A 22,611-nucleotide genomic window follows, 5' to 3' on the forward strand; every position below is an offset into this window, starting at 1 on the left:
ATACATAATTATCGAAGTATAGGTCACTTTATGGTTTAGATAATTACTTATTAAAATATTAGAGTTATTTAGTTACAAGGAATGTTCTGTTACTCTTATCCGCAGTTGGTATTCAAACCATATATATTTTACCAGATTTGTGCAAAATAAGGTGATTTTATCTCAACTATACACAGCAGTCGGCAAATTAATTAGCATCATTTTTACAAACAGAAGCTTTTGTGGGCTTTTCAAACATTAACTCATTTGAGCTTTTGAACTGACAATATTACTGTTCTAAATCATAACAAAATATAAATTAAATGTAATTCTTTGTAAAATTTTCTAAGCAAGGTATCATGCTATTATACAACATTGCAGTTTACCTATATATTTTTTAAAAGGTCAGATAGCTTAATTGGAAGAGGAACCCAGGCCAATATCATATGATCAATATCATCAGATTGCTCATGGATGGATTCGGGTTCGAATGCCGATTTACGAAATCGTAATCCTGTCGTAGCGAATTATTTTTTTCCTATCGAAGTAAACACTTATGAATGACAAACACACAATCCGAAATAGATCTACGTTTATGATTCGTTCGATGCTTTAAAATATTTAAAAAAAACAGGGTTAAAACCACCGCGTCAAAATTGTTGTCCCTAAAATACTGAGAGAAACTAGATCTATCTATCTAGATAGTATGTTTTATCTGAGAAATGACGTCACACTAGATACGTCATACATTGCGTAATCAAGTAAATGAAAATTATAAATACGGAAAGCTGGTTCGGATATATATTTTAAAGAAGACAAAAAGGATGATATATAATATAACGATAACATTCATGATGCGTCCCAATAAATTTCAAAGGTCAAATATTAGAACATGTTAATCGGCGCGTAGGAATACATACTTACGGTTAGATCACGGTCACGTGATGTACTGCAGGATATCAACTAGTTTATCCGACCCTGCTTTATTTGGTCAATGTTTGCAACAGAGGCAGAAAAATACATATTCTGGGTTATTAACTAACATTCATAACCAATTGGCACAACTTTGTCCCTTCTATCTTTCGTATAGTAGATATAGGAGTTTCGCTGAACATCTTTGAGCCCGGTACAATTTTAGGGACCATGTCTACTTGGCTTGTGCTAATATATTTTATTTAGAACTTGCGCTCTGTTGGTTTTTTCCGCTTTCTGAGCGCCTGCGGGACGTGTAAAAAACATTGTAATGTAGACATTAATATTACCGGGATCTGATTAACGTTCACATAATTTTCAGACATTAAGTATTTCAAAACACACCTTTAGTTAGGTCAAAGACAAGGGTTGTACTCTATGCAGGGAAGTTGAAGACGGTAGTCAGTTGCTCTGGTGAACTACTTTTTGTCACTTAACAATTTTCAAAAGACGTGTATCTGTTTATACATGTTCCTTATTTTGCTTTGTTTTTGGTAGATTTTTTTTATTATGGCTTGTTGTAAATTTTGAATGTTCAGATGTGTTACCTACTTTTTAACCAAGTTTTGAACTACTATTTTTTATGTAACCACTGTTAATATTTATGCACTTATATGTATATGTAGTTGTATCGTTTTGGATGTTACAGTTTTGATTTGAATAAAACCCTCAAAACAGACAAAAAAATAAAATAAAACATTTTCAAAAGGATTGGACAGAACTTATTATTTTTCCATGATCCTGTCACTGGTAATGTAATATGAAATGGAGTCTTACAATACAAATAATGAGGAGGAAATCACAGACCAACCGACAATAACAAGAAGGCCAAAATGGACATAGGTCGCTCACCTGTTGAACATCGCTCTTTTTGGCATCTATATTCAGATTCGACTTCCATTGTGTCTAGGTCACCGCAAAAGTGTATGTACTTGTATCAAAACGAGCGATTTTGGCTAATTTTCTTTATTAATGTCACCAAGAACAGTCACGTGAAGTTTTAAAGAAAATAAATGGCATAGTGTAAGAAGTCGTTTAAAAGGCATTTCTATTTTTAGCTCTGATGGCCATCTTGTTCAGTGGTGCAGAACGATTTTAGCCATTTGTTTAAAGGTCATCCAAGAATCATTCCTGTGCAGTTTGGTCAAGATCCAATAATTGGTTAAGAATGAGAATGTCATTAAAGTGAAATATCTTTTTTAGCTCTTTTTGCTTAAGTAAGCATTGGAGCGGAACTGCTATTTTATGAGAAAAGAGGATCATCAACTGATCATTCCTGTAAGTTTTAATCCAAATCCAGTCATTGGTTTAGGATGGAATGTCGATTAAGTGCTCCTGTGACCTACTAGTATAATGCATGTTAACGGAACTAGTTATGTAACTTTGTAGAGTACCATCCGCGGATCATTCCTGTGAAGTTTGGTCAAGAGCCATGCATTGGTTAAATAGGAGATGTCGATTAAGTGGAAAATCATTTGTTTAGCTTATGTGACCTACTTAATCAGCGAGCGGAACGATTTATATAACTTTTGTAGATGATTATCCACTGATCATTCCTGAAAATTTAATCAAAATCCAGTCAGCAGCTTCAGAGGACATGCTGTTTAAAGCAAATGTTGACGACGGACGGACGACGGACATCAGACCATCCTAAAAGCTCACCTTGAGCACTTCGTGCTCAGGAGAATAAAAAGCATGATTATTCTCTTAACAAAGCGCTGACCGCAGTTTTTACTCCAATTTTTTGCATTGCAGCTTTCTGTTTTCATGTAATTTGTCGCTTCTCTCACAAAGACTAGCTAAAATGTAGTACGCATTGCTTTGTCTGAAAACATTTCCAGGGAGGCATAAATATTTGTTTACACGTGTGAATCCTCTGGTCTGGTCCAAGTTTAAGGTACAGCATGCCAACGGATTTAACCGATTTAAACCACCAATGCTTTCTGTAATATTAATTATGTTATTTTTAACATTAAATTTTTTATTAAGCGTTTAGGATAGACATGTAATGTTTTAGACTTATTTCTGAACATGTATGTTAACAATATTAAAAATATTGCGATATCTTACGTTTTTTGTTACCGTTTTCGTAAATGTATAACTATGAATGATGATGGATTTTTTCATAGAATAAAATTATTTGTCCAACGAAAAGAAGCCTTTAATATAGATGTGCGCTTCAAACAGCATTAAGTGAAGTATCTGAAAGCGTTCATTATTGTCGTCGGCATAATCTAAGTTAAATTCATATAAAGAAATAAATCTATAACGAAAACATTTTGGCAACATAATGTTCAGACCTGAAATAGCACATCACTATTTAAATAGTTGTACAATTAAAATCCAATATGCTTAGTTGAAATAGTTCATTGATTTTTATATTGCGTCATATTAATACTGAACTAGCTTTGCATAAACATATATCCTTTTCTTTGACATATGTTTTCTCTTAAAACACATGTGTAAACACAGATGATGGCATTGTCAACAATCTAGTTCATGATTATTCATACTTAGTCTGATAGCTTTATTATTATTTATTTTATATAAATTTCCAAAATTAGGTTGCATTTTCCCACGTGTGAAATTTTTGTTTAGTTTGATTCATTCGGATTTAATGCAGGAAAAAGGATCATAATTTGTGTTTTCATTTTATTATATTAAGGGCTTGTATGGTGTTTTTTCAGCATTACGGGGAATTTTAAACAAAGCGCTTAAAAAACATATTCCTGGGATTGCATAACTTTTGTTTACATGTGTATACCCTGTTATCCATTCAGGACCATGTTTTATATTCAGCACGACTATAACGTTTTCTCAATATGTGTTCGTTACATAAGAGTAAAGCTCTATTTGCTTCAGCGTTTATTTATGATATAAATAAAATGTTTAAAGTACCCGTATTTACTGACCATGTACGTTAGCACAATTCCGAAAATTGTGATTTATTTTATATATTTTATTACCGTTTTCGTGAATGTATAATTATGTACCATGATGGGTTGAAATATTTTATTTATTTTTATGTTTCGTTATATTAATACTGATATAACTTTGCATAAAAATAAGTCCTTTTCTTAAAAAATTGCTTTCTCTTATAATCACATGTGTAAACACAGATGTTGGGAAAATAGCATTGGCAACAATCTAGTTGATAAAACATTGTATAATTATATCTGATTACCCATTCTTAGACGGATAGCTTTATTATCATGTATTTTTATATACATTTTCCGAATTAGGTTGCATTTGCTACAGTCTGAAACGTATGGTTGGTTTAATTCACTCAGACTTGCTGGAAGAAAAAAGTACCAATAAGAAAGTTTTGAGTTGTCATGTTATTATATTAAGGGTTTGTTGCAGCAATGTGATCAAAATTTTAGATCGTGATAATTTCTTACATGCATTTATATTGTTTTCTACTAAAACAGTATTATGTCGAAGTATATGAACGCATTCTGTTGATGGGGTCAACTTAAATATTTTCATATACAATTAACAATACATAGTTAATGTAGATTTTATGTTGTACTTTTTATATAGAAAAAACGTCAACGCTTATTTTAAATTGACCTGATTCATCACCTATATTTTCTGGATAAATGTTAACTTCATAACATTGACACTCTCATTTGTACGAAAAACTGATTTTAATATCGCCATATAATTATGTAATATGCATACAGTGTACGCCTGAATACGCATCTATGGTAGTCAAATAAAACGCATGTAGAAAAATATACATTAAACCATAATAGTTTAATTATTTCGCTTGCATGGACAAACTTATTCTTTCTGTATGTGTATGTCTAGAATTAGGTGGAATTTTGATCAAAGCGCTTTTTAAAACATATTCCTGGGGTTGCATAATTTGTTTTTGCTCGCGTATACCCTGTAATCCTTTCAGGACCATGTTAATGTTCATGCCTTTAACGTGTTTTAAATATGCGATCATTATATAAGAGTAAAACTCTATATGCTCCAGCCTTTATTTAGGATAGAAATATTATGTTTTAAAGTACATGTAGTTTCTGATCATGGGCGTAACACAATTCAACTGTTGTGATATCTTTTACCGGTATATATTTTATAAGCGTTTTTGTAAATGTATATTTACGTACCATACTGGGTTTCAGCATAGCATACAAGTTACTTGTCCAACGAAAAGGAGCCTGTACTATGGATTTGCCCTTAAATCAGCATTTAGTCGAAGTACCTGAACGCTTTCATTTTTGTCGTCGGATAATTTAAGTTCAATTTATATAAAGAAGTAGTCTAAAACAATGATTTTGGCAACAAAATCGTTCACGCCGAGGGGCTATGTCACTTTTGAAGGGCCCAAATGGGCAAAGTCTTCAAAAAAAACATGAAATTAAGAATATAATTTGAACATATAATACTGGTATAAACTGGAAATATCTCACGGGAAATGTATTTATGTATTTTGAAATAAAAATTATTTAGAAATTTGTGTACATATTGATGTCATAACTTTGAGGTTCAATGCCACTGTAATGAAGGTAAACAAGGTGAAACTTCAGCTGCCATAGCGGCACAGCATTCCCATCATCAACCGCGCCTGGTGCTTTATTTACGGCCTATGACCAATTGCCGATCAGCACAGCATAGAACATAACAAAACAACACACATAACAAAGGCCGTTGAATAAAGCTGGTGTCACCGCATTGGAACGGTCAATGCTAAGCATTTGGGGGTTTGAACCGGTTTTAGAGCGCTCAACCTCACATTTGGCCCAGCGATATTCAAAACACACATACGTGTAAATAAACATTTACCTGATAGGATTGTTACACAAATTAAAAGGCAATAAAAGAGAACTACAAATGTTCAATTTAATTACAAATTAATTACTCTTATGGTAAGAAGAAACCAGAACAACAGCGCTACAATTTTCTGAGGCACGATGCAATGAACGAACAAGTATCAATTACATCCCATCTTTTGAAAAAAAAAAGCTTTCAAGAAATAACCTCATATAGTTAATTATTCAGAGCATCGTCGCACATGGTCAGGAAGAAGATGCAATTATGGGTGTAAAGAGCCAAATTGTGCACCTTGGTTGTGTATATTAATAGAACCGAAATATAAAGTAAGGAAAATAAGTATAACTTATATGATATTTACCACCTAAAAAAAATTCCTTTACAAGCAGTAAAATATGTACTGAAAAGAGAGGGGATTGTTGATAATCATATAAAACTTAAAGACATTTAGAAAGTAAACAATGTATAATTATACAAATAAAAAATCATAAAAACAAAAACATCCAGACTGAGAAGTATATAAATGAATGCTAGCTAGTCGAAGTCAGCAACTCATTGTACATGGAAAGTTCTTTAAGTGTTTAAGTGTCCGAGTGTCGTATTTTAACACTTTTATCCGCAACAGGCCAAAGGCGCTGTCTCATATTGTTCGCTCGTATGACCCGTCATTCATTAGTTCGATTTGTACTTCGTGTTTTATTTCTTTTTAAACATTCTTATGATTTGTTTCGACCAAATTTCTCTTTTGTCGTTTTTAATATTTGGTTTATTGTACAAATATGTATCAGCATGAGGTATATGTAAAATACAAACAATTTTTATTTAAAATGGGAATCAATTGTCTTGTTGACATCAACAAGCTTTATAATAATGTATTTTTGCATACATTTTAAGAATTCGGTTGCATTTTCCACAGTCTGAACTGTTATGTTTGGTTTCATTCTTTGGGACTTGCTGGAAGAAAAAAATATCAATAAAAAAGTTTTGTGTTGTCATGTTATTATATTAAGGGCTTGTTGCAGAAATGTGATCACAGTATTAGAATCTGATAATTTTATTAGGAATTTTTATTGTTTTCTACTAAAAGTATGTTATTTAGGATAGAAATGTTATGTATTAAAGAACATGTAATTTCTGATAGTGGACGTTAACAAATTCAAAAGTTGTGATATCTTTTATATATTTTATTACCGTTTTTGTGAATGTATATTTACGTACCCTGCTGGGTTTCAGCATAGCATACAAGTACTTGTCCAACGAAAAGAAGGCTGCGCTATGGGTTTGCCCTTAAATCAGCATTAAGTCGAAGTACCTTAAAGCTTTAATGTTTGTCGTCGGATAATTTAAGTTCAATTTATATAAAGAAATAAGTCTATAACAATGATTTTGGCAACAAAAACGTTGACGACTTTAATAGTATATCACCATTTAAACAGATGCAAAATTTAAATCCAACTGCTAAGATGAACTAGTTTTTTTGTTTCGTCATATTAATACTGAATGAACTTTGCATTAAAACCATTTTCTTTAACAAATGCTTTCTCTTATAATCACATGTGTAAACACAGATGTTGGGAAAGTAGCATTGCCAACAATCTAGTTCATAATATTATCTGATTATTCATACTTACACGGATAGCTTTATTTTTATTTATTTTATATACATTTTCAGAATAAGGTTGCATTTTCAACATTGTGAAATGTTATGGTTGGTGTTTAGTTGTGAGCTTTAGCTCACAACTAATGTAGAGAGGCAGTTTTGCAATTCAGTCTGCTTTAGCTAGGCTATGAACGATAACTGCAAGTAAGTCTGCTGTAAGCTATGCTATGAACGATAACCACTTCCTGCCTGCACTACCTGCATTGACATTATGCAGAAGACGAATGTTAGGAGCGTCTGCGCTACTACTGCAGTGTGTGTATTTAATCAATAGTGTTTAACAGCTTGTAAGACGACATTGGCAAGTCTAGTGTTTATCATTGAAATCTGTACATATTGGCTGCTTTCAGAGAAAACGGGCCTTAATGCATGTCAAATATGATAAGCCTGTACACATTGAGCCTGTGTAATTCGCACAAGCTAATCAAGGACGACACTTTCTGATTGTATGGTGTTTTTCGTTTAAAGACAGTATCTGGTACTGGGATGACAATTAATGCATATGCAAAAAGCCCTGTTTTCCCAAAATGAAGCTTAAATTATCTTTTTTATTTATGTTATAAAAATACCCATCTCAACCTGTGCTTTAAGACACACTCTTTATAAATTGAATAGGGTGTATTCATTTCAAACTTGCGATATAAAATGCTATAACATAATTTTGAAAACTGAGTTGCGTCTAAGATTATACAACAGCGAACAACTTCAGTGCCACTAGCGATTTGATATTCACACGGACTTGCTGGAAGAAAAGAACGTATCAATAAAAAGTTTTGTGTTGCCATGTTATTATATTAAGGGCGTGTTGCAGCCATGTGATCAAAGTTTTAGCTTCTGTTATTTTCTTTCATACATTTAGTTTGTTTTTTACCAAAACAGTATTATGTCGAAGTATATAAACGCATTCTCTTGATGGTGTCAAATTAAATATCTATATCTATATAAAATTTAATGATATACAAAATGAAGATGTTATGATGTATTTTAATACCAAAAAAAAAACGTTAACATATTAACGTATATTGTAAATTGACTTGACTCACTACTTATTTGTTCTGGTTAATATTAAACTTATATCATTGAAACTCTCATTTGTACGAAATAATATGATATCGCCTTATTGTTATGTAAGAATTATATGCAAACAGTGTACGCCTGAATAAACATATATGGTAGACAAATAAAAACGCATAAAGGAATATATACATTTTACCATAATAGTTGAATTATTTTGCATGCATGGACAAGCTGATAATTTCTATGCGTGTGTATTTCCATCATTACGGGGAATTTTTAAACAAAGCGTTTAAAATATATTCATGGGGTTGCATAACGTTTGTTTACACGTGTTACCACTGGAATCCATTCAGGACTATGTTTATGTTCAGCATGTCTATAACGTTTTCTAAATATATATTCGATATATAAGAGTATAACTCTAGTTGCCCGAGCGTTTATTTAGGATATAAATGTTATGTTTAAAGCACCTGTAATTACTGATCATGTGCCTTAACACAATGACGAAAATTGTAATATCTTTTATATATTTTATTACCGTTGATAATTATATACCATGATATATTTCAGCATAGCATACAGGTATTTGTCCAACGAAAAGAAGACTACAATGGGTTTGCCCTTAAATGATCATTAAGTCGAAGTACCTGAACGCTTTCATTTTTGTCGTCGGATAATTTAAGTTCATGGACAAACTGATACTTTCTATGTGTGTGAATTTTCAGCATAATGGGGAATTCCTAACTAAGCGCTTTTCTAAACATATTTCGAGAATTATATGATTGTTGTTTACACGTATATAAACTGTAATTCATTCGGGACCATGTTTTGTGTACAGCATGCCTACATAACTTTTACTACCTATGTGTTCATTGTTACGGTTAAATCTGAAGTTGCTCCTGCGTTTTATAGGATAGAAATGTTGATCTTACGTTTAAAATTGTTAAATTGTTAATACTAAATTTACGTTTTAAATTCTGAGCATGTATGTCAACAAAATTTCAGAAGTTGTGATATTTTTATACATATTTTAACCGTTTTCTTAAATGTTTAATTATGTGCCGTGTTGGATTTTAGCATAGTATACGAGTATTTGTCCAATGAAAAGGAGCCTGACTGTACTATAGGTATGCCCATATGTAAGTTTTTAGTCAAAGACCCTGAAAGCTTCCATTTATTTGACGTCTCGATAATGCAGGGTTCATTTAAATATAGAAATAAATATATAACAGCCATTTTGGCAATACAACTGAACACATATTACACGTATACACACATATGTTGCGAGAATAGCATTGTCAACAATCAAAATAAGATCTGAATTAGCCAAAAGAAGGTTCTCATAACGAAGATTAAAATATTTATAAACTTCGCTCATTCAGACATTTTTGTTCTTAATTTTCAAACGGGTTATTGACGAGAAGCATTTTTGAAGAACAGATAAAGACATGTTTTAAATTTCGCTGAAAAAATGGTAATACAAAAAAAACGAGTATGCTCTAACTTTTGTATATTTTTAAACAACTATTGACAATTATAAGACCAATTTTCGTTTTAAATGGTAAAAATAAACTTTTTAGCACAATCAATCTGTAATATGACCAACAACACAACTAAAACGACCAAAGAATTAGTTTGACTCATACTATAATTGTTGTTATATAATGTTGACGCTGTAATACAATTTTAATATTCGAATTTGAATTCAATGACTATATACCGTTAAAATTGGTAAGCACAGCAAGATCAAAATCAGCGTTAAGGTGCTGAGCTTCTTAAGTCTGTAATTGCTACCATTAACTGCGTAGCAGTTTCCGGTTTAGAAAAGAAAACTAAGTGTTTTTGGACAAGTCGAAATTTTGAAATGTATTTCTTATATATTAAACAACAAAACAACGAAATGTAAAATGTACAGACATCTGCAGCGTTCGAAACTTGTTCTTTACAGGGTCCAACCGAAAACATATATTATTGGTTTAGAAGAATAAAATCCACATATTTTAAAATGCGCCCTAAGGCTGGATTTCATAACCACATACATACTTTTTTTAAAGAAAAATCATGAAAAATGCATGTTTTATTGTAAAACGTCTTCAAATGTATCAATATACTTGCTATATCATGCTCTACAAGCATACTAATTTTTAAAGCGGAATAGTTAACAGGTAATTAATAATTAATTAAGAGAATTAAGTCACCTTCGCCATAATGGTCGAGGTCGACTTAACTCTGCAAAATTGAATTTCGGCTTCGCCCAACGGTCGCGATAGTATTTATATATATATATATATATATATATATATATATATATATATATATATATATATATATATATATATATATATATATATATATAATTTATTTATATATACAATTTGCATTTTTTATTGTTGACCAAAAAAATATCCATCATATACATTACGTACATTGAACAGATATTCTCTTGTGTAATTGTGTACACATAAACTATCCGAAAGACGCTGTGTCCGAAATGGGTAAACATGACATAATATCATTTTTTTTAATAAATCATAAGTGATTCGAAAAAAACATTAGACGGATCCATACCTTTAACTAGACCTTAACAAAAGCTTGAATGATTTTCACTTACTCCAAACTTTATTATTTTTACGATAATTAATACATACGTAGTGCGCTGCCATTTTCCACGGTTGCCTGAAGGTTACAATATACTAAATCTTTTGGGAGTGCAATGCTATACTCTTTAAAAACCTGAACATCATTTATAAGAAGACACAATTTTCTGTGTGGCACTTGCCATGACTTAATTTTATAATGTGTCGTTGTGCATGTGGTAGGGAAAACATTGATGTTTAACAGAAATTCACTTGAAGGTAAAAGACTACATGAGACTTTGACAGATGGCGAGAAACCCTTATCCACTGGTACGAACCCGGTAAATTGATGGCTGTAAAACAGTGACCGCTGACTCGCATCGAGTTCTTTCTTGCAAAACTCATGACCCCCCTTTTTTATTGTCTAAATCATTGCGGCTTGGAATGCTCTTTAAGAAAAGGTATGGTTATGGGGGTCTCTTTGCGCAAAAGTTTGACTTTATTTTTTGTTGAAGTTATTGCTCTTCATTGAATTTGTGTAGGAAATATTTTGGTATATTGTAACCTGAAGTACTTAAGTATTAGTACGACGGGAACCAGAATAACATCTATTTACTTCTTACTTGCACAACGTTTCCATCACATTTGCGTAACCTTCACAGACGCTTAGTCCATTTTTCATGACGGATGTGACGTCATTTTGTGCACGTGTCCCTCGCCCAAAGAAACCATCGACGTCGTACATATTAAAGAAAATTGGTATATACTTGTAGCTTCATTTACACATGTATACTGATTAATTGTTAATAATATCGTACCTATGTGATTAGTAACGATAGTTGTTCTTTACACAACAAAACAGTATTCACATAATCGACACTTGGTAAACACAATTTGTTGTTAAATGCTATAACACACATAAACATTTGTGTTCAGTTATGTTCGGTTCTGACACCTTTAAATGACCCTTTTCATGCGATTATGGGTATAATGCCATCTTCGGCCAGCGTAGCTCAATAACTTCCTGCGCATTAAAACATGTTGGTTAGAAGCGGACAGCGTAGCTCCTGACCAGACCGAACAATTGAGCAGGCTGGTTAGAAGCGGACAGCGTAGCTCCTGACCAGACCGAACAATTAAGCAGTCTGGTTAAAAGCGGACAGCGTAGCTCCTGACAAGACCGAACAATTGAGCAGTCTGGTTAGAACAACGATGTCCGCTTCTAACCAACCTGATCGATTGTTCGGTCTTTTCAGGAGCTGCGCTGTCCGCTTCTAACCAGATATGTTTTGGCTAGCATGTATTTGACAAGTGCCTCAACACAGTTTTTTAACGCTTCAAGCGCCTGAGAATAAATTGAGATATTCGTTAAGATGTTAAATGCAAGAAGTTAAGTTTTGGCATAACTTGGCGTAAATATACATGAAATTAAAAAATAAAATACTGACCATTTGGTGGTCATCAATCTCTTGAAACTCGGATTTCCCTTTCACTTTTGGTTCATTTTCGTGGTTTTCGTGTGTATCATAAGCGACTTTACTGCTACCACAACCCATGATGCTACTTTGAATGATTTTTTTATATGAGTCAAAAGATTTTTCTAACGTTGGGCAATATACAGATCGCTTTAGATGTTATTTGTAACTTATTTTATGCCTGTGCTCTGTGTCATAAAAACGTCCTTTCTTTGAAAAAGGTACTTGAAGCCCTATTTTGTAAATCACCGGTTTGTTCAGATAAAACAGGTGATGCAGGTGCGTAGGAAGCATTACTTTTGGGTCATTTTTACTCCACTAGATTATATACAGGTCAAATATTTCTGGATAAATATGCCGGGGGAATTTCGAAATAAAGACATACACGCCAAAACGTTTATATGTAAAGATTGATTGAATAAGGTATGAATGTCAAGTATTGTTGATGGACCTTAAACTTGTGAATTTATTAAACTTTTTTATGTTTGTGATTTAGCCGAGTTTATATGATTTATTTTACATCGTAAATAGGTTCTTTACTTTTGAAGACAAGTGTGAGATGTTGTTTTTTTTAACTAAAACAGTAGGTTTACTTTCAAGATGATGATGATGACGATGATGACGATGATGATGATGATATGATGATGATGATGATGATGATGATGATGATGATGATGATGATGATGATGATGATGATGATGATGATGATGATGATAACGACGACGACGACGATGATGATAAGATGATGATGATGATGATGATGATGATGATGATGATGATGATGATGATGATGATGATGATGATGATGATGATGATGATGATGCCAATCGTTTAACGTGTTTGTGATAAGTATTTATTAGTTATGTTTTGAATTTTCTTAAAGCTATATCAAGGAACGTTTTTCATTGTAAATTACAAAATTATTTATTACTATAGAAATGTAGAATTTAATATCAACTTTCCTATTTATACAAATACAGGAAAAGTGAAACTTTTTCTTTGTTATCAATACTTTCATTTGTAAAATCATCACTGTTCATTAAAACAGATATGTTTTAGATACGCTTTTTGACGATGCTGGAACAGCATCGTCTAAGGTATGATAACCATCAAAAAATTCTTCACAATTGCGACCTATGTAAAAGACCGAGCCAGTCCGACTGAGATAACTCGATTTTTCAGTTACTTCCCTTGGGCGATCGATTCTGCTAGCAGAGTTGTCGTTCGTGTTTCAACATTCAACAATGGCCGCCCCCATGAGAGTCTCGATTCAAAACTTTCTTACGGTATTAATTGGCTTGTTGCGCTATTTAGAAGCTGTCATTTATGATATATGAATTATTTATTCACAAAATCTCCGCTAATGACATCAATGGATGGAATTCGAAGGATATATTCGATGTGAATGGATCACTTTCTACAACACTGGCTTCGCCCATGAGAGACTTTATAACACTCGTGTCAAAACTTTCTTACAGCTTAAATCGGCTTGTTTCGCTATTTAGTAATGCAACAATAAATGGAATTCGAAGGATATATTCAATGTGAATGAAGCACTTTCTGGATCTCGACAGCTTGACAAGGCAAAACTGGCATACTGATGATACTGGTAATTTTAGTTATCAATTTAAGTCACATTTTGCTTTATAAATTTTGTTCGAGCATTTTGCGACTTATTGAATGGATATGATACCCGAAATCAACATGTCGTATGGGATTTGCATATCACCAAGCTGTCCTGAAATACAACATTGATTACAAACTCTTTACTCAAATTACTGGTTTGTATGAATTCTTTCTTCTTTCTATTTAATGTTGTTGTAATCATTATAGTCCAAATAATTAGACGTAATTTACCGTTTAGACCATGTATATCGACCTCATATTTATAGGAGTAGATATTAATTATGTTAAAGGGGCCTTTTCACAGATTTTGACATGTTTTGAAGTTAGTCATTAAATGCTTTATATTGATAAATGTAAACATTGGATCTTAAAAGCTCCAGTTAAAAATCCAGAATAAAATTCTTTAAAAAAAAAGTAACCCGCAGCAGGGCTCGAACCAGTGATCCCCTTAGTCCTGGAGTAAAAACGCATTAGCCTGCTCAACTATTCTGCCAAGTATAAATGGTTGACGTATTTTATACCTAATATAAGCAATCTTCGTAGTTTCACACAATTAAACAACAACAACATAACTCTCCAAATTATTCAATCGTTTCGCGTTGCAACGCTTTATAATTTTTTAATCGTTAAAAGATGCATATAATGGCTATATTAGACCATGGTAAATGTTCAGTAATACTGTTTCCTAAAAATAACATAACTAAAACGAAAATTTGCGAATCCGATACAATTTTTGTCAATTTTTGTCAATTTACCAAAACGTGAAAAGATCCCTTTAAAGTTAAAGTGATGGAATGGGCATTTTGCACTGTTGAATTAAGCTGAAAAGAATTAACAGATCAAAAGAGTTAGTTAAATTGTGGTTACTGATCAATTTTCTGCAACTCATCTTGCTACCAGTTGTTTATAAAAATATATTTTATATTCGATATTCTTACGTGACCCACCCAGTCCTTTAAGCCGAAATGATCCGTTAAACAAAATTGTGTCTTTGTGTCGTATGAACGAAAACTAAATTTAGGTTCAAAACGTACATGCATGATCAGTTGTCAAATAAAAGTACGGTCGATATTCAAATGCATTATTTTTCTCTTTTCGGGATATTGTTTTATTTGTTGATGCTGCATTAACATATAAGTGAATATGAAGTGCAAACACCAAAAATAAACAACGGTTGCGATAGACACCTGTAAACTGTTAGATGCCCATAATATCACTTTAAATGAACTGTCTCCTAGTAAAAGAGACATTAAGGCGATTGGCCAGTTTAGATCCAGTTCAGCCTGCAGTTGCTTTAAAGCTGTTTGCTTAAGAGCGGTTTTCTGACAATGACAAATAGTTTAATTGGATACTGATTAGACATCCCTTTTCCTGTGACCTGGCTAATTAAATTCAGAAGCCTGGTAACAGTTCAACGTTAACTTCTGCTTCGTACTCTCCAGTCAATTGCTGACTATTACAGGAAGGCCTATTATAGGCAGATGTGGACATTTTCGAGTCCGTTTCTTGGGAAGAACCAGTACTTGGTGTCTGTGGAGGAGATAATGAGATTGCTCCCCGAGTAGGGAGCGAACCCACGAACTCCCGATCGCTAGGCGGACACCTCATCCACTACACCACCGCGACCTTAATGTTAGCAATGTGTCAGACCAGGGCCTGGATTTTGAAATCTAGGACATGCATGGTAAGAAGATGCCATTTAAGATTATACATTTTTTCAAACACATACAAATGCATACAAATATAAATAGTAAAATGCACTAAGTCAGAAGGCATTTGACTTCGGCTGCTGCCTTGGCACACCAGGTGTTTCGGTTGCAATTGTTTGATGGACTCACTACTTGGATGTGTAGTTACATTATTTACAGTTTATCAAACAGTATTTAGCATGAACCAATGATTTTTTCAAACATGAATAATTGATGTAAATTGCTTGAAGGAATAATATTTAAGGTTTAAGAAGGCATTTTCTTTTTGTTTTAAAGGATATTTTTGAAAATTATATTTTTTATGAATTGTTTGGCAACAAGGGGTAACGCATTTTTTAAAAATGTAATTAATTTTCTGACAAAAAACTGGTACCATGAGTTGCATGAAACAATACTTTATTTAAACATTTGTAATTGATGAAAATTATTGCAAAAATAATATCTATGGTCTAATAAAGGCTTTTTTTTAATTTTATTTTAATAGGTTACTCTGAAAATTTTATTTTTCAAGTTTTTTTTGGCAACAAGGGGTTATGAAATTTAAAAAATGTTACTGGATTTTTAGACCAAAACTGGTACTATGATAATACTATGATGCACATTGCCAAAACATTTATAATTATATTGTTTATTCTTGAAAATGTATTTCCCCTTTTCACTAAAAATAACACTTTTGATCAGAAAATTCATATATAATGATGTATACTTTTATTTTCAAGAAGCATAATACCTCTTTTTAGTTGTATTCAGCCACAAGTTCTTGTCAGCCACTTAAGGGTTATATGTTGCCTTTCTTTTACTAAATGCAAAATAATTCTACACTTTCAGACATTCATAAAATATTTTATGTCTTTACAACACCGACAGGCTAATAAATTTATATATCAAGTACTTCCATACTAAAAGGACCATTCTAGGCGGGCAACCTAGCAACCTTAATTTGTTTATATCTTTCTATCAATCTGTTATATGTGTTATGAATCATTTGTTCGAAGAACATTTAATGTTTGTTATAACTTTTAAATAATTAAATGTTCAAAGTGATATTGTTATTGACCGATAAACCAACATACTGATTAAAAGGGAATATTTTATTAATTATTTGCATTTTATCTTACATAAGAAATATTTGCCTAAATGTTTTTCAAACTATAGAGAAATCTAAATACAATTAATAATTGACGACGTTTATAAAAAAAACATTTATGAAATGGAAGTTTAAAGATAAAAATAAATAATGCAAGTTTTATCAGATATTCGTAATAATATCCAATATAATTGAGTGTCCGAGCAATGTGGATGAAAGAATATATCGGATAAAACGAACACTTGTCTACACTTGAATTATGATTTATTTTTCAATATTTTATGAACTTAAGTTTAGCCTTAATGCGTTTTTATAAGCATTTATAGACAGTGTCCCTCCCCAAAATCAAGGAATTATTACTTGTCATTCATTTGTGTTATGATATACAATAATTTTGTGGTAGACTATTTTAGAAAAACATTACAAACGAAACTTGTCAGTGATGAAATTTTCCATATGGTTATGGAAATTACCGATCGTCGGTTTCCGAAAAACAATACATCACGGTTTCCAAAAATATGATGGTTGTGCACAAAGATTTTGGTGTTAATGAGCATTACTAGTTTATATTTTAATAATTTCGATTTTCATTTGATTAGTAGGTAATTTCAAGGCTGATAAACTTGAAATATGCAAGCTATTCTTTTGTTTTGCATATGTCTGTCGATACATCTGTACAATCGGTAGTTTCCGTAACCACTCGTTAAATTGTAGCAGACACAAGTTAAAATAATAAAAAAATGTTTTACACTAATATTCTACCTCTTTCTTGCTAAAAACTAATGCATGAAAGATTTAAAAGTAATATTGCATCGTTTTCAGCCAGGAACACTGGCTATGACCGCGAAAAAAACATAACAAACTTTTTGATTTACGATATATACTTTATAAATAGCTTGCATGCGGCATGGCATTGCATGTTCCGCAAGATAAATATCTCGACTTTATTTATTGGATGATTTCGGACTGTTTCATCCAATCAGCAAATAGCTTTTAAACGTAATTTTGACCCATGTTAAGCGAGATAATTAAGTACCACTTTTTATACACTGCCAAATTGTGACATAACTAGTTGCCTCCCTTGTTGGTTCATGCTACTGTATTATTATGCCCCCCTTCGAAGAAGAGACGGTATATTGTTTTGCACATGTCGGTCCGTATGTCCGTCCACCAGATGGTTTCCTGATGATAACTCAAGAACGCTTATGCCTAGGATCATGAAACTTCATGTGTACATTGATCATGACTCGCAGATGACCACTATTGATTTTGAGGTCACTAGGACAAAGGTCAAGGTCATGGTGACCCGAAATAGTAAAACGGTTTCCGGATGATAAAACTCAAGAACGCTTATGCCTAGGATCATGAAACTTCATAGGTTCATTGATCACGACTCGCAGATGAACCCTATTGATTTTCAGGTCACAAGGTCAGAGGTCAAGGTCACGGTGACCCGAAATAGTAAAATGATTTCCGGATGATAACTAAAGAACGCTTATGCCTAGGATCATGAAACTTCATAGATACATTGATCATGACTCACAGATGACCCCTTTTTAGGTCACTAGGTCAAAGGTCAAGGTCACGATGACCCGAATTAGTTAAATGGTTTCCGGATGATAACTCAAAAACGCTTATGCCTAGGATCATGAAACTTCATAGATACATTGATCATGACTCGCAGATGATCTCTATTGAATTTCAGGTCACTAGGTCAAAGGTTAAGGTCACGGTGACCCGAAATAGTAAAATGGTTTCCGGATGATAACTCAACAACGTTTATGCCTAGGATCATGAAACTTCATAGGTACATTGATCATGACTCGCAGATGACCCCTAATGATTTTCAATTCACTAGGTCGAAGGTCAAGGTCACAGTGACTCAACTTTGAAAAATGGTTTCTGGATGATAACTCAAGAATGCTTACGCCTATGATCATGAAACTTCTTAGGTACATTGATCCGGACTCGCAGATGACCCCTATTGACTTGCAGGTCACTAGGTCAAAGGTCACGGTGACTTGACACAGTAAAATGGTTTCCGGATGATAACACAAGAAAGCTTACGCCTAGGATCATCAAACTTCATAGGTACATTGATCATGACTGGCAGATAACCCCTATTAATTTAAGGTCACTAGGTCAAAGGTCAATGTCTAAGTGCCAAAAAACGTATTCACACAATGGCTGCCACTACAACTGACAGCCCATATGTGGGGCATGCATGTTTTACAAACAGCCCTTGTTTCAAAAATGTTTTCATGAAGTATACTTATACATGTATTGATATTTACAAAAGTGATGCATATGAATTATAGACTTTACTGAAATCATTTTAATGATACTGAAATCATGACAGTGAATTAATACTGATAATTATTTAATATATTTTGCTTGATACAACCATGTACATCTATATCAAATGAGATCATACTGTAACTTCAGTGATAAATTTCAGTGAATTTAATTAAATCCAAAATATAAGTAACTCCTATATCTCTCCCGCAGCGCGCACACTTAAACATCCAGCTGTGTACCTATCCAGATCCAGATAAAAAGATATGATACATAATTATGTATCATCATGTTGTTCAGAGGGGATGATTTTACCTCTGTTGTATCAATGTCACGGAGATCTAGAGTCCGTGGTCATGGGGTAATTAAACATTTTTAAATATAACCACTTTTATATGGAATCCTGACCAGATCTCAAATGCATATCCCTTTTCTATGTCACCCTGGTCATCTCTTATCAAAATGTCAAATTATATGCAGAACCGTTCTTTATACACAACGGTTGAATGAAAAAATTGACATCCTTTTCACATGGAAATTTCACTTTGACAGTCATGTAAAAAGAGCCTGCACAACACAGATCAAAAATACTTTTTATTTGTGGATAATCCCATATCTTGAAACTCTTATGTGCATAAGTAGCTCAAGTCTTCATGAAATCAGGACAACAAAAATGTTTTTTAAGTCCTTAACGCGAGATTATACGATTTTTATATGTGTTGAATTGTAATATATTGATACAAACATGTTATAATAACACACAATATGCAAGAAAAATGATACATTTAAGACGAATTTCATAAAATGCAGCAAATACAAATTAGCGCCCCGAGCCGATTGTGACGAAGATAATTCGTACATATTTTCCTACAATAACCGATGCATTCGTCTTCTAAGTAAGTGTTCGTGTGTCGTATGAATCGATTGCTGCAGGAATTTCAAATAAACCGTTAGACTAAATTTAGATTCACATCGTACATGCATGATATACATGCTAGCGAATTCGGCTGTACAGCCTTTTTTTCGATTTCAGAATTAAAAATCTGGCTTATTTAGCACTTTTCGACACATGTTCTTCTTAACTTTTTAGTTTATATCGAAATATATGTATAATCAGTTTTTTTACACATTTTATATTATAACTCTCTGATTATACTCCTTTAATTGACGTTTCGGCATAATGCCTTTATCAAAACATTGGAAATTATATGTTAACTACATTTTTACGTCTTTTGACTGCACAATTTAAATAACAAAGAAAAATGTTTTTAAACGTCAAATGACGTTGTACATGATGACGTCATAAATGGCGTTATATAAAATGGCGCCAAAAAAATGTAAAAATTCGCCAAAAATGAAATGACGTTAAACACTTACATATTGTATCTTAATCCTATGTTAAATGTGTGCTTTATATATTTAATAAATTGATATTTTACAATAAAATAATCATCATCATATGTAATTATAATCTACCTTAACTTATTATCATAAATTAAATAGGGTAAACTTATTTAATGACTCTTATTATTTGAATCCATATCTATGTATAATATTCAAATGATATTTGATTAAATAATCATATATACTTGCTATTCTATATATCATATACACATTATGGACAAGATAAATTGCATAAAGTACTATTAGTTTTACATCCATTTATGTTGATGATTAATATCAAATGTTTTTTAATGATCTGCTCGTTTTTCGACGTATACCATTTTTTGGCATTTAATACAAAATATACCGTACACCAAGTTATAAATGTTACAGTTTTGTTTTATTGCTTTGTTTGGAATGTTACTTTTTGGGTTGTTATGAAAACCTTTTGTCAACATTTTACAGACTATACAATTAGTTTTACACGATTGTGGTATTAGTTGAAAACGTTTGTTTATTGTTTATTCCCAGACGTACCAATAGTTGCATACAGACGAGATAGGAATATCGGTGACATTTTAGTTCATGGAAAAACAAACAAAGAAATAAACAAACGTTTTCAACTAATACCACAATCGTGTAAGACTAATTGTATAGTCTGTAAAATGTTGACAAGAGGTTTTCATAACAACCCAAAAAGTGACATTCCAAACGAAGCAATAAAACAGAACTGTAACATTTATAACTTGGTGTACGGTATATTTTGTATTAAATGCCAAAAGATGGTATACGTCGGAGAGACGAGCAGATCATTAAAGGAACGTGCCAAAGAACACGAGGCTGACGTGCGACTACGAAGAGAGAAACCAATCTCAGAACATTTCAATGGTGCAGGCCACAGAGTGCAGGATATGGGTGTATCAGTGTTAACACAAATAAGAGACAGTTCCCATTATTACAGACTTATTAAAGAATTGGAATTTATAAAGAAGTTTCAAACGCAATCACCAAATGGACTAAATACAAAAAATCAACTTGATGTCCTGCTACGGGAAACTATCTTGTAAAAAATATATGTGAAAAACATTTGATATTAATCATCAACATAAATGGATGTAAAACTAATAGTACTTTATGCAATTTATCTTGTCCATAATGTGTATATGATATATAGAATAGCAAGTATATATGATTATTTAATCAAATATCATTTGAATATTATACATAGATATGGATTGAAATAATAAGAGTCATTAAATAAGTTTACCCTATTTAATTTATGATAATAAGTTAAGGTAGATTATAATTACATATGATGATGATTATTTTATTGTAAAATATCAATTTATTAAATATATAAAGCACACATTTAACATAGGATTAAGATACAATATGTAAGTGTTTAACGTCATTTCATTTTTGGCGAATTTTTACATTTTTTTGGCGCCATTTTATATAACGCCATTTATGACGTCATCATGTACAACGTCATTTGACGTTTAAAAACATTTTTCTTTGTTATTTAAATTGTGCAGTCAAAAGACGTAAAAATGTAGTTAACATATAATTTCCAATGTTTTGATAAAGGCATTATGCCGAAACGTCAATTAAAGGAGTATAATCAGAGAGTTATAATTTTTTAATATCCCTTCGGATAATTCAACTGAGCTTATATGTTTTTTAACTCCGAAAAACAAAATGGAAGATGTGTTGGACTGCAATAGCCAAGAGATGGAAAAATACTTACGTTATGTGTCACATAAAGATTTTATATCAAAGTGTGTAAGACATGGGATTGTACCAGAAGGATTCAAGATCAACTGGAATATTCAGATAGACTGTAGCGATGAAATACTAAACAAGTGTGAAAAAATCAAACAAGATGCGTCGGTGAAACTCATGGAACTCACATTGGTAGCTTGTGAAGAGAAAATTAACAAACTAAAAAGCGATGTATGTGTGGAAGATTTAAACAATGACGACCATAAACTGTTTTCAAAACGGAAGCTAGCTGAACTTACACAGAAAAAAAAATGAAAAATTCTAC

At 32.3% G+C, this 22,611-nt stretch overlaps 1 protein-coding gene across 2 annotated transcripts in view; it reads right to left on the reverse strand.

The window, feature by feature from the left end:
• Nucleotides 1–22,611, reverse strand: part of LOC127865886 (uncharacterized) — a 177,588-nt gene that overhangs the window by 94,831 nt on the left and 60,146 nt on the right. The window lies entirely within an intron of this gene.

Source organism: Dreissena polymorpha, chromosome 2 (genome assembly GCF_020536995.1).
Source record: "Dreissena polymorpha isolate Duluth1 chromosome 2, UMN_Dpol_1.0, whole genome shotgun sequence".
In the NCBI taxonomy this organism is placed as follows: domain Eukaryota; kingdom Metazoa; phylum Mollusca; class Bivalvia; order Myida; family Dreissenidae; genus Dreissena; species Dreissena polymorpha.